This window comes from Oncorhynchus tshawytscha, linkage group LG11 (genome assembly GCF_018296145.1).
Source record: "Oncorhynchus tshawytscha isolate Ot180627B linkage group LG11, Otsh_v2.0, whole genome shotgun sequence".
Lineage (NCBI taxonomy): Eukaryota > Metazoa > Chordata > Actinopteri > Salmoniformes > Salmonidae > Oncorhynchus > Oncorhynchus tshawytscha.
Window position 1 is genome coordinate 2,166,094 of NC_056439.1, and position 14,091 is coordinate 2,180,184.

The following is a 14,091-nucleotide window of genomic DNA, read 5'->3' on the forward strand; positions in this document are numbered from 1 at the left end:
AAAAGATTTAAATTAATAGAATTAACTAATTCAAATAACAAAAAAAAATTATAAAATAATATAGGCCTAAATGCTCAAGCGCACACACATTCGCTCTGACTGTCTGCTCAGACTAACAGCCTCACCTGTTGTTCCTGTCAATCAGACACGCAGTGTCAACTAATGAACCAAAGATGTGTGGGGGAGGGCCGAGCCAACTCACTCACAGTCACACACTTTGCAGCCGAGGAGAGAGAGGAAGGACAGCTGTGAAAACAACAGCTGGAAAATGAGTCGGAAGCACAGTCGCATTTGGATGCATTTAGATAATGCAGACAACGTTAGAGCACAGTGTAGAATTTGCCAAAACAAAATCTCATATAAAGCCGGTTCTATGCACAACCTACACCGGCATATGCGAACTGTGCACCCAACTGTGAAGCTAGCTGTAGTGGAGCTTCGAGAAACTAGCGGGCCTGCTAGTGATAGTGGTGGAGCCAGCACCTCCACACGTGGAGATGTATCCACTCAGTCAAGTAGGCCTACTTCGCGACTCACAGCAACGCACTCTTTTATGGACCAGTTTATGCCAAAGTCTATGTCTGTAGCAAAACAAGGACAAATTGATATTGCATTGGCTAAAATGATTGCCACCGATTTCCAGCCATTTTCGATCGTGGAGGACAGAGGTTTTAGAAATTATAGCAATAGTCTAAATCCAATGTACACAATTCCAAGCAGGAAAACCCTTTCAAAATCACTTATTCCACAACGGTACGAGAGCACACAGGCTTCAGTATGGGAAAGAGTCCAAAAAGCTACTGCAGTTTCCCTTACCACTGACTGCAGGACATCAAGGGTAACCACTTCTTACATGTCAGTTACATGTCACTTCATTGAAGATTTTTCGATAATTAGCTGTCTTCTGGACTGCTTTGTGTTCAGCGACAGACACACCTCAGAGAACTTGGCAGAGGAACTGTTGAGAGTGGCCAGAGAATTGCAAGTAACTTAACCAATGCAGCTAACTTAACCAAAGCCATGAACATTTTTAAATGGACCCATCACCCATGTCTTGCCCACACAATCAACCTGATTGTAAGAGATGCTATGAAGGTTATGAAGCCCAATGTGGAATACTTCCACAGGAGCACAGTGGGCTCTGAAAAACGAAAGTCTACACAATGCCAGATTGGGATGCCTGAGCTGAGGCCTAAACAAGACTGCACTACAAGGTGGAATTCAACATTATATATGTTGAAGCGGTTTCTTGAGTCAAAGGATGCCATCTCAGCTTCCAGTATCTATGTTGCAGTAGTTTATGTGTTGGGTGGCTAGGGTCAGTCTGTTATATCTGGAGTATTTCTGTAGTCTTATCCGGTGTCCTGTGTGAATTTAAGTATGCTCTTTCTAATTCTCTATTTCTTTCTTTCTCTCTCTCGGAGGACCTAAGCCCTAGGACCATGCTTCAGGACTACCTGCCACGATGACTCCTTGCTGTCCCCAGTCCACCTGGCCGTGCTGCTGCTCCAGTTTCAACTGTTCTGCCTATGGATCCCTGACCTGTTCACAGGACGTGCTACCTGTCCCAGACCTGCTGTTTTCAACTCTCTAGAGACAGCAGGAGTGGTAGAGATACTCTCAATGATCGGCTATGAAAAGCCAAATGACATTTACTCCTGAGGTGCTGACTTGTTGCACCCTCGACAACTACTGTGATTATTATTATTTGACCCTGCTGGTCATCTATGAACATTTGAACATCTTGGCCATGTTCTGTTATAATCTCAACTCGGCACAGCCAGAAGAGGACTGGCCACCCTTCATAGCCTTGTTCCTCTCCAGGTTTCTTCCTAGGATTTGGCCTTTCTAGGGAGTTTTTCCTAGCCACCGTGCTTCTACACCTGCATTGCTTGCTGTTTGGGGTTTTAGGCTGGGTTTCTGTACAGCACTTTGATATATCAGCTGATGTAAGAAGGGCTTTATAAATACATTTGATTTGTTCATCTCTACCCTGGCCATTGTCAATGCAACTGTTGATGCTCTGACCTAAGAGGAATGGGAGGTGGTGGAGGAGGTGTGCAGAGTCCTGGAACCCTTTGAGCAGGTCACTGTGGAGATCAGTGGAGAGAGGTACAGTAAGCAGTTATTATTTAATACAGTATTATATATGTATATGAGCAGTAGATGAGAATGTAGTATCAGTACACAAAACATGAACCTAAACTAATAAGTTACTGTTCTCTCTTTTCAGCTATGTGACAGCCTCAAAAATGATACTCCCATGTAAGGGTCTGCAGCGAATCACAGCCAGTCACCAGAGAGAAGCAAATGTAAGCACAGGACATGTGACAGAGTTGATGGACACCCTATGTTCATCAATGGCCAGAAAGTTCCACAGAATGGAATATAATCATGTGCTATTAGAAACCTCTGCACTTGACCCCAGGTTTAAGAAGTTAGCCTTCAGTGATGCCAGAGCGATTTATGAGGCTCTTCAAAGAATAACCTCAGCAGCAGGGAGGGACAGCCTCAGCAGTCAGCTGGCTCAGGCACCAGGAAGAAGAGGGAGCAGATGGAGCAGAAGTACCAGCAGTAGTGCCATAAAAGTCTGCTGTTTGGATGCTGTTTGATGAGAGAGCAACTGGGGATGCAGCACGAAGGAATCTCTCAGCAGATTCCATAATTGAGGTCTGATCCTATTTGGAAGAGCCCCTCCTCTGAGCTGGTGGTAGAACAAGGCTTCCTAAAGTCATGACAGGGAGACTCTGCATAGTGGCCACATCCGTTCCCTCTGAGAGGGTCTTCTCGAAAATGAGACAAATAATTACTGATAGAAGAAACCACATCAGCTACTCGTAAGTGAGACATCTTGCATTTCCGAATGCAAATCTCTCATAAAAGCAAAATATGGTCAGCATTGCTGTTGGTTATAACATGACAATAAAGAAGAGAGAGAAAAGAGGGACCAGTTTAATGTATTAAGTGGGATGCTGCAGTTTTGCACATTGTTATTTATTTTTCTTTGATTTGGTGCAATATTCTATTATTATGTTGTTCAGATTGTATTCGTTTTGAATGGTTAGATATATATGCACTTTGCATTGCTTGCTGTTTGGGGTTTTAGGCTGCGTTTCTGTACAGCACTTTGAGATATCAGCTGATGTACGAAGGGCTCTATAAATACATTTGATTTGATTTGACTTTATTTATATACATTAAAAAGTTATACTTTATATTAAAATGTTTAATAGCTTTCTTTTTCATAACAAACCAATGCATTTTTAAATACATTGTGGTTAAGGTAGAGTATGATTTCCTTTAATCATTTAATTCGAATTGTTTGAACACCAATCATAGTCAAACTATCGCAAACTGTTTGACTTGAAAAAATACAAAACACATTTTTTTTAAAGAGCCGTTTGGCAGCCAAAAGAGCCTGCTATTTTCAGTGAGCTGAGCCGAACGAGCCAGCTCACTGAAAGGAGCCGGAATGCCGATCATCATCACAAACTGCTGTGGGCACAAAGAGGGAGGAGCCTAAAGCTTAGTGTGCTCGCGACGCTCACCTATGTATACTACCTACAGTAAGCAGACTGACTGGTTGGCGACCTTGTTAGCTTAAGTAGCTTATATCTTTACTTTTCTAATAGAATGCGACATTAAACCAGGGAAATTGAACAACGTTCTGCTGGAGAATTCGTGATTTTCGAGAGGGTTATGTACATTTGTGTTGGAAAGACGCTCATAGGAAAGTAAGGGTAAAAGGTTGATTTTGCTCCGCATCTTGAAGCTGTGCGGTGTTGTTACACGAAGGCGGCTAAGTTACTTGCACTTCTGAGACTCAGCCTACGGTACGATATTTCAGTTGGTCTTACTACATATAAATAGACTACAACTAATGTATTGTTTGTAAATTACGGATTTTACAAAGTAAATAACTTGGCAAGACATTGTTAATGTATTTTGCTGCTTGTCAAGTGACCGGGACTGTCTGACTCTGTCAAGGCATAATGTGACACGTTTACATGTCGGTTGTTTTCATGGGGTTGTCTTTTTATAAACATGTATATCAGAGTGACTTGTCATCTGTCCTGGGCACACTTTTAAACTTGTTCTGAGAAATATCTGTCTATACAGCTTGATTCTTGCAAATGCCTGGACACAATCTGTCACCTTTCATTCACCTTTATTGTGCCTCACGTGACATTTTGCAAAAGTTTATTGCTGATGTTATCCACATGTTAATGCTGTGGGGCCCAGACGAATGTGTTTAATCAGAGCCACGAACATAAAGTACATTTGACATCTACTGTAACATAATTCATAATTATTTGTAGCCTTTCTGCTATTCGTTCTGCAGAGGTTAACTGATATGTGACACACACACACTCTTCCAACTTCAGCAAACTTGGGAAACAAAACATGGTAGTATGAAGGGTATTTTTGAAAGGAGTTTTGGACCGGACTGGTACTCTTATCTTTCTGTGATGAAGAGGTCAGGGTATTGGGTTACTACCTCATGGGATCACATTCAAACAGACACCCATCAATGTTTCATGGTTGGCCATATTTTATTTACAGTCTGGTTGGGTGTGGACCGTTCTTTATACCTCAATGGTGTGGACTATACAGGGATTGTTTTACATCAAAGTTGTTATAGGACAATCAGTGTTGATACAAATTGATTTGAACACAATTTGACTTGATGCAAAAACCCTACTCTGTATAATCAAACTCAGTCAAAACTGTTTGCTATATGCAGTGTATTTGAAGTGAACTTTTTTGAGAAATGTTGAATTATGCGTTAGTGATTTCAGACTGTCAGCACACTCACTGTGGGGGTTGGCAGTTGGCTCTAGAGAATGCACACAGAGGGCAAAGCTTTTTGAAGTCCTTTCATTTACTCCTGGGAACTCTCATTGGATGTTACAGACAATGTTTAATTCCAGCACGCTGACTAAATTGATGTGATTTTCTGCTCAGGTGTCATTTCTGTATTAATAGTAGGAAGAGTTGATACCAGGCTCAGTTGTCCTGATTAGTGTAAATATGAGGGTTGACGTCATGATTGTACAGTATGTGCTGAATAACTATGCTAATCTGAATTGTGGACTTGTTGTAATTGGGATTTTACAGTATGTACAGTAGTGTCTATTTGTGTACTTGTGTTTACATTTGCGTGCATTTTCCATGTGGATTTCCAGGCCAATGAGAATGGCAGTCTGTTCCTTGACCAGTGGAAGCTGGTGGGAGGAACTGTGGGAGGACGGGCTCATTGTAATGGCTGGAATGGAATAAATGGAATGCTATCAAACAGATCAAACATGTGGAAACCACATTTGACTCTGTTCCAATTATTCCACTCCAGCCATTACAATGAGCCCATCCTCCTATAGCTCCTCACACCAGCCTCCCCTGCACTTGACACACACCTCGCCTTCATATGGCCTTTCCAGAATTCTAGTTTACCCTCTTACTGACCTAGTAGTACACAGCTTTAAGATGCTCTGCCTCGTGATCATTAACCACACAGACTAGTGAGGTCATATCCCACAAGCCTCATCGCTCCAACTGAGGCACCTTGCATTGAGAAAGGGCTGTGATATATAGGGCCTATACCTAACGTAAACAAATAATTCATAGCACTATGTCAACATAGCAGGGGACTGAGACTTTATATAGCAAGATATTGGCTTTGTAACATGTGAATGCACTGGAAAAGTAAGGAGTTTTTCTGCTAAGTAACCACATGTGTGATCAGGTCAAGTGAGGAGGCAATGTGAAGGGTTGTCCCTTTTAAATCTCTGACATGCATGTCAATGGAGCATTACACAGGCCGGCTGGTTTAGTTTCACATAGTGGAATGTCTGGTTTGACTACTTCAGTCTACAGTGAGACCTGTAGGGCTAACCCAAGCTATTCATGTAAGAGCAGAGTGTAGTTTGGACTCTACGGTTAACTTTTTTTTTTACAAGGCGCACGCGTGTGCCTAAGTTGAAAAATGTAGGTGCACACAAAGAAATTTAGGAGCACAATTAAGATTATTTGTGATATTAAAGCCAGAATCTTACATTTTTCTCTGCTCACTGGTGCTCCTAAATAACAATTCCAGGTCGCACAGCAAAACATTTAGGCGCATATGCGAGTAAAATGCTCTCACTGTAGAGCCCTGGTAGTGGTGAGATTAGTGACTTATCATCACAGGTTAGTTCATCTGTGAATGGCATGAGATCGCAGTATACACACACACACACACACACACACACACTAAACAAAGTTATACCCTATGGATTATATGGTTGAAGATAAGAGACTTAATTCAATGGGAGTTGGATAGGACAGAGTATCATGTAACACAGTTTACCCAGGGCACTGAGATATGAATATAATCGTGTACTCATCAACTCCCATTGGCTATTTCTAACACATGGTGCAACACTTCATAAGCTATGTGTGTGTCAGTGAACAGTTGGTGTTCTCTCCACGTCATGGATGGTTGTCAATCAGAAGGCACAAGCAGCTGAGAGTGCCGCTAACTAGTGATCCTTGAGCTTGAGGTCCTTCCGATTATCTTGACAGGCTGTTGTTAACGTTGCAGAATGTGCTGCTTTTTCAACAAGCACAGAGGGCATGCTCGGTTAAGTTTGTTTTGAAAAACATCTCTCTCTGACTAGGCCAGGGAACAAAGTGACCAACCATGCAGGGCAGCATGAGGTAGCATAAACCCAGGCCACCTTGTGACTGGAACAGGGAAGGAACAGGTGTGTGGGACAGCCACCATGCCAACAGCGGTGGCTGTGATGACTCACCGGCCCACCAACCAAGCTGTCTCCCTTTCTCCCAGTTTCTCACACGGGCCATGGCCTCAGCCCAGCTCAGGCTCAGCATTGTCCCGTGTTTGGGATTACACCCCCCTTACCTCCCTGTCTACCCTCCCTGCCCCCTCTTGAGACCCCAGTGAGGGGTCAGTGAGAACAAGGGAGCCGTATAGAGAAGGCCACTTGCTGGAGTTGTTAACATAGTCTTAACCTAATCCGCTGGGGATGACTGACTGTCGCCCATACCTCTGAACCTTAACACAACTGATATGTAACTTTTTGAACTGAAAGTCTACACTAAGTACCTCTTATCTATTGTTGATTGAACTGAAAGTATCTACTAAGTAAAGGGAAAGGGGGATACCTAGTAAGTTTCACAACTGAATGCATTCAACCAAAATGTGTCTTCCGCATTTAACCCAACCCCTCTGAATCAGAGAGGTAGAGGGGGCAGCCTTAATCTACACCCACGTCATCGGCGCCCGGGGAGCAGTTGTTGTTGGGGGTTAACTGCTTTGCTTAAGGGCAGAACGGCAGATTTTTCCACCTTGATGCTGATTCGAACCAGCGATCTTTCGGTTAAGTACCTCTTATTGTCTACTGTTGATTACCACTTATTGAGAAGTATGAAGAAGCTGTCAAGCTTCTTAGTGTCTTTGTCTCGTATTTGACATGGCATGTTCCTTAAAGGTAGATTTTATTACATTTTTTCCTTCTCACGTAACTACAGTCACGTTTACTTCTACCTGTTTACTTTTTTCTTGAATGTGCTTCTCTTTGGCTAAGCTGAGACACCGTAGCTTGTTTTTGTCTCAGGATACATCACAAATTGCAGGACCTCCAACAACCTTAAATGACCTCCAATTAGTGGTCGACCGATTCTAATTTTTCGATACCGATTATTGGAGGGCCCAAAAAAAGCTGCTACCGATTAATCGGCCGATTTTTAAAAATATATATTTTTTTTACATTTATTTATTTGTAATAATGACAATTCCAACAATACAGGCACTTTAGTATTGCCAGTGTAACAGTATAGCTTCTGTCCCTCTCCTTGCTCCTACCTGGGCTCGAACCAGGTACACATCGACAACAGCCACCCTCGAAGCAGCGTTACCCGTCACTCCACAACCACTCCAAGTCTCAGAGCGAGTGACGTTTGAAACGCTATTAGCGCGCACCCCGCTAACTAGCTAGCCATTTCACATCGGTTACACCAGCTTAATATCGGGAGTTGATAGGCTTGAAGTCATAAACAGCGCAATGCTTGAAGCACAACGAAGAGCTGCTGGCAAAACGCACGAAAGTGCTGTTTGAATGAATGCTTACGAGCCTGCTGGTGCCCACCATCGCTCAGTCAGACTGTTCTATCAAATCATAGACTTAATTATAACATAATAACACACAGAAATACGAGCCTTAGGTCATTAATATTGTCGAATCCGGAAACTATCATCTCGAAAACAAGACGTTTATTCTTTCAGTGAAATACGGAACCGTTCCTTATTTTATCTAACGGGTGGCATCCATAAGTCTAAATATTCCTGTTACATTGCACAACCTTCAATGTTATGTCATAATTACGTAAAATTCTGGCAAATTAGGCGGCCCAAACTGTTGCATATACACTGACTCTGCGTGCAATGAACGCAAGAGAAGTGACACAATTTCACATGGTTATTGCCTGCAAACCTGGATTTCTTTTAGCTAAATATGCAGGTTTAAAAATATATACTTCTGTGTATTGATTTTAAGAAAGGCATTGATGTTTATGGTAAGGTACACATTGGAGCAAGGACAGTCCTTTTTCGCGAATACGCGAAATCAACATTGATTATATGCAACGCAGGACACGCTAGATAAACTAGTAATATTATCAACCATGTGTAGTTAACTAGTGATTATGATTGTTTTTTTATAAGTTAAGTTTAATGCTAGCTAGCAATTTACCTTGGCTTACTGCATTCGCGTAACAGGCAGGCTCCTCGTGGAGTGCAATGAGAGGCAGGTGGTTAGTGTTGGACTAGTTAACTGTAAGGTTGCAGGATTGAATCCCCGAGCTAACAAGGTAAAAAATCTGTCGTTCTGCCCCTGAACAAGGCAGTTAACCCACCGTTCCTAGGCCGTCATTGAAAATAAGAATGTGTTCTTAACTGACTTGCCTGGTTAAATAAAGGTGTAAAAACAAATTGGCCAAAGTGTCCAAAAACCCCGATTTCCGATTGTTATGAAAACTTGAAATCGGCCCTAATTAATCGGCCATTCCGATTAATCGGTCTACCTCCAATGACCTAAAGCATACTCACCGTCAGTGGATGTTGCTGAGGGGAGAACGGCTCTTAATAATGTCTGGAATGGAGTGATTGCAATGGTATCAAGCCCATGAAAACCATGTTTTTGATACCGTTCCATTTACTCCATTCCAGCCATTATTATGAGCCTTTCTCCCCTCAGTAACCTCCACTGCTCTCCATCTATAGAACAGCATGGTGTCTAGTGGGGAGACTGACTGGAGAGGGAAGATTCATATCTTAACACTACGGCAGTTCAAAAAACAGGCGCAACAGCAGTAGTAGTGTGCCTGTTGAGTCCAAACCAATGGAGCCTATTATCTCCTCTGATCTGGTTAATGACATGATGAGAGCGTGGCGAGGCCTAGCACTTTTCATCCTTTCTGAGAAGGGCCCTACCAACATCACAGCCATGCTATGCTATTCATCCCATCTGAGAAGGGCTCTACCATCACAGCCATGCTATGCTATTCATCCCTTCTGAGAAGGGCTCTACCAACATCACAGCCATGCTATGCTATTCATCCCTTCTGAGAAGGGCTCTACCAACATCACAGCCATGCTATGCTATTCATCCCTTCTGAGAAGGGCTCTACCAACATCACAGCCATGCTATGCTATTCATCCCTTCTGAAAAGGGCTCTACCAACATCACAGCCATGCTATGCTATTCATCCCTTCTGAGAAGGGCTCTACCAACATCACAGCCATGCTATGCTATTCATCCCTTCTGAAAAGGGCTCTACCAACATCACAGCCATGCTATGCTATTCATCCCTTCTGAGAAGGGCTCTACCAACATCACAGCCATGCTATGCTATTCATCCCTTCTGAGAAGGTCTCTACCAATATCACAGCCATGCTATGCTATTCATCCCTTCTGAGAAGGGCCCTACCAACATCACAGACATGCTATGCTATTCATCCCTTCTGAGAAGGGCCCTACCAACATCACAGCCATGCTATGCTATTCATCCCTTCTGAGAAGGGCCCTACCAACATCACAGCCATGCTATGCTATTCATCCCTTCTGAGAAGGGCTCTACCAACATCACAGCCATGCTATGCTATTCATCCCTTCTGAGAAGGGCTCTACCAACATCACAGCCATGCTATGCTATTCATTGCTGCATCTCTGCTGTTACCAGACTCGTATTTACTATTGCTAATGCTGCACAATTTAAATATTTGCCATCTATTCTACTGAGCCATTTACTTTATGGTCGTATTGTTTTATTTCTTGTCGCGTTGTCGAGAAGGAACCTGACAGTAAGCGTTTCATTGGACAGAGTAGTGTATACAATGTGTATCCTTTACATAATCTCCATTCATTTATCCCTCCACCTCGCCATCCCTCTATCCCCCCGCCGTCTCGCCTTCATACAAACACTCACCCCTTTCATCTCCTGTTGGCGCGGCAGCATGCAAACAAGGTAGAGAGGAAGCAGCAGCAGAGATCTGGATTGATGTTCCCACACTAAACCAATTGAGAATAGGTCAGGGGTTTATCCATGTTGCCATCAGAGATCTACCTACTCCCCTCCTGACTCCTGGCCTTTGTTGTTTACAGCTACATGGGGATGACGTCTGTGGAAAAGTATGTGGAAGTTCTGCTGTGGTACTGTTCTACTGAAAGTACACACACAGTATTGTTTAACTAACCTTGTGGGGACAAACAATTTATAAACATTCAAATCCTATATCCCTAACCTCTAACCTTAACCCAAAAACCTAATCTTAACCTTAACTCCTGAACCTAATTCGAACACAAATTCTACCTTAACCCTAAACCTCCTAGAAATAGCATTTGACCTTGTGGGGACTAACGAAATGTCCCCAGTTGGTCAAATTTCTGTTAATTTACTATTCTTGTGGGGACCCCACAAGTATAGTTCCACACACATATACACGTACTGCAAGAATCACTTCACTCACTCCCTGGATCACTGACAAGCTAACCTGCACTTGAAGGCTGTATTTTGTACCATTGTCTCCTGTGTTGTCTACTACTCACCTGTCTCAGTATTATTGAACCATTCAAACTAGCCTTATCTCACTGTAGCAGGCTGTGCAGCTCTCTGTATCCCTGTCTCAGAGTCTCATGGCAGTCATTATTACGCAGTGGCTCAAGGGATCGTTTTAGCCACTCTAAATGCAGGCAGCATGTTGCTGTGCCATTATGTGCTGTTCCTAATGCTGTGAGGAAGAGAACGCTGGGTGTGTCAGCCTGGGTATGCATTTTATAATATGTGTTGATCCTCTGGGGTGTTTGGCTCTAATCCATTCAGCTTGTTGACCCCCCCCAGTCCTTCTCCCTCCCTAGCAGGTAATGAGGAGGTGAGCTGATGTGTTTGAACATGTTAATCAACCTCCTCCACTGAGCTCAGAGGTGGGAACACTGACTGAACGCAGCACGTGTTCAACGTGTTGAGCACCTACCTCAGCCAACCTACACCTTAGCCTATAACCTTCAGCTGGTGTTTAACACAGAATCACAGTCCTATCTGATAAGGCCCTTTATGGCTTTTACCCTGTTGTATTAGGTTGTTAATGGGCACAGCTGTTGAGTCCCTTCATGTTGATGTTTCATTTCAGAAATACGACTGACTGTTGATGAGAGTAAGTAAGTTGCCTCAGAATGATGTGTTGATTGGTACTCTGTTTTTAATGTAGCCAACACAGATGGGCTTCAGAGAAATGTATAATTGTGATGTTATGAGCGTTCCTAGTCTGAATGCAGTAGGCCTAACTGTTTCATAGAGACTAACTGTAGTGCGGACAGTGGTCAACGTCCCCTCGGCTACAGGAGAACGGATGCCTAGATGACACTGGATGGTGTCCTCCTATATTAAATGTCTGTGTTGTTCATTGGAGAAGGGGACAGATAGACTTTATATAGCCAGGCTCTTCCTATTTGGCCCCAGTTGTGGCCCACCTGTAAATATTTAAAAAAGGTACCGTCACTTTAATGGCCACTGTAAATGTCCTCTGTCTATCACCCATTGGTCTATCACTGGTGGGAGAAGAGAGAGGAGGGCCAATGTCAGAGCCCATTCGTCCTGGCCAGACCCTATTGTTGGTCCATTAGTCCTGGACGAGGCCCTGCCATTGGTCCATTAGTCTTGGACCAGGCCCTGCCATTGGTCCATTAGTCCTGGACCAGGCCCTGCCACTGACCAGGACATCATTATGGGCTCTGTCTGAAGAGGACAGTCACTCTTCCTGATAGAGCTTAATGATCTCACATCAGTCACAAAGTCCAGATGCACAGGCTATGGGAGTGTTGGACTAATGTATTGGTTGGTGGTTCAGTCGACAGTATTGAAAAATGCCATGCATACATTTAAATAATTTAAGAAGCAGACACTCGACTACTAATTAATATTGTGAAAAATAGTTCTCATTGCTTGGTGGGTGTAACAATATGTGTACCTAGAATTCATTAGATTTAAATGTCTGGCCTCAGAGGTAGGAATCACGCACAACAACATGATCAGAAAGAGTAAAAAAAAGCCAGTGTACTGCAAGTTAGGACAGTCTTGTGAGTGCTACTGTAGGTTTGGCTAGCTGGCTTTTCAGCTATCTATCACGACCTCGCCCTAGTGTGTGAAACACCTGCCGAGAGGGAGACGCCTTTTACATCTCACAGGTTTAGAAACCAGAGCCACTCTGTCAGAATACACACACATTGATGATGCTTACAAAACCTCTGTCCTTAGGCAAAGATTCTATCCTGTCATTGGTGGTTCTGCCTGTGTTATCTCCTGTGAAAAGCTCTTCATCTTTTGTTACCTGTGAAGCCTCTCTCTCTCTCTCTCTCCCTCCCTCCCTCCCTCCCAGCCCATCCATTGAATAACACGTTCAAAAGATGACGTAACAAGATAGACCTCACTTCACTTTCTATAGCTTTATCTCAATGTATTTACCTTGGCAGTTAGCTAGTTCTCTCTACCTAACTCTGACTAGGACTTGTTGCTTTGTGTATAGTCAACCAGTAACCAATTTTACAAAGACTCATGACACAGTGTGAAGAAAATGGTCTCTTCATCTGGTACAATTCAGTGTTGAACTTCAGTTCAAACCATTCTAGTTTCAGGGCCTTCAGTTATTCTTCTCTCTGTGTAGAAATCGTATTGTTTAGAAGCTACCTCTCCTAATTCCCTGTATACAGACTGATGACCAATACTTTTGCTGTAATCTGGAGAATATTATTTAAGCAGCAGGGGGTCTGGAACCTGGTAGAGATGCCAGCCACGGCCATTTTGGGGACGCTGTGTGGTGTAGACGTACATGGCATGCACTGGTTGAATAGGGATGTAGGCTACTGTGGTACTACAGTGTCTTTTGTACTTGGCTACTTTCATTACTCAGGAGACACTTATACACATTCAGTGACTGTTATAGCATGTATAGCATAGGCCTATGTCAAAGCATTGTTATGTCAGGAGGACATAAGCAAATGTCAATGCAGTGATGTTTCTAAACCCAAGGTGAAACTAACACAATGTTGACAGAGAACACTGTCAGCGGGTCACTGTCCTCGAATCTAACAGGTTCTTAGAATGAATTTAACAGTAGCATGGGGAATGTGGTATTGATCTCTTCAAGCTCGCTCACTCGCTCTCTCTCTCTGTCCCTCACTTTGTTTCTCTGTCCCTCTTTCTCTCTCTGTATTTCTCGCTCTCTCATTCTTTCTCTCTCATCCTGTCATTCTCTATCTCTCATTCTCTCTCTTTCTCTCCATCTCTCTTTCCCTTTCCCCCTGCGCTTCCTTAGACAAATCAATATGGTGGTATGCTGCTATATTTAATTTATCATTCTAGTTTGACTGTGGTGGTATGGCTTTATAACACTGCTATAGTTGGCCTATTTGTTCCTCTCAATTCTCCATGTTCCTTATCATCTCTACTAGGCTTCAAAGCAGATTTGATGTTCTCCTGGTGTTGCTGTTCCGTATTCCCTCACTCACACAAAGCTCTCTGAGGAGTTAACCTCCACCT

The 14,091-nt window shown here is 43.1% G+C and overlaps 1 protein-coding gene across 2 annotated transcripts in view; it reads left to right on the plus strand.

Annotated features, from left to right (window-relative positions):
- Nucleotides 1–3,538: 3,538 nt before the first annotated feature.
- Nucleotides 3,539–14,091, plus strand: part of LOC112237167 (FHF complex subunit HOOK interacting protein 1A) — a 38,236-nt gene continuing 27,683 nt past the window's right edge. For both annotated transcript variants that reach the window (XM_042329679.1, XM_042329680.1), the window contains exon 1: nucleotides 3,539–3,833. The gene's annotated coding sequence lies outside the window, so the exon portion shown is untranslated. The remainder of the gene's footprint in view (nucleotides 3,834–14,091) is intronic.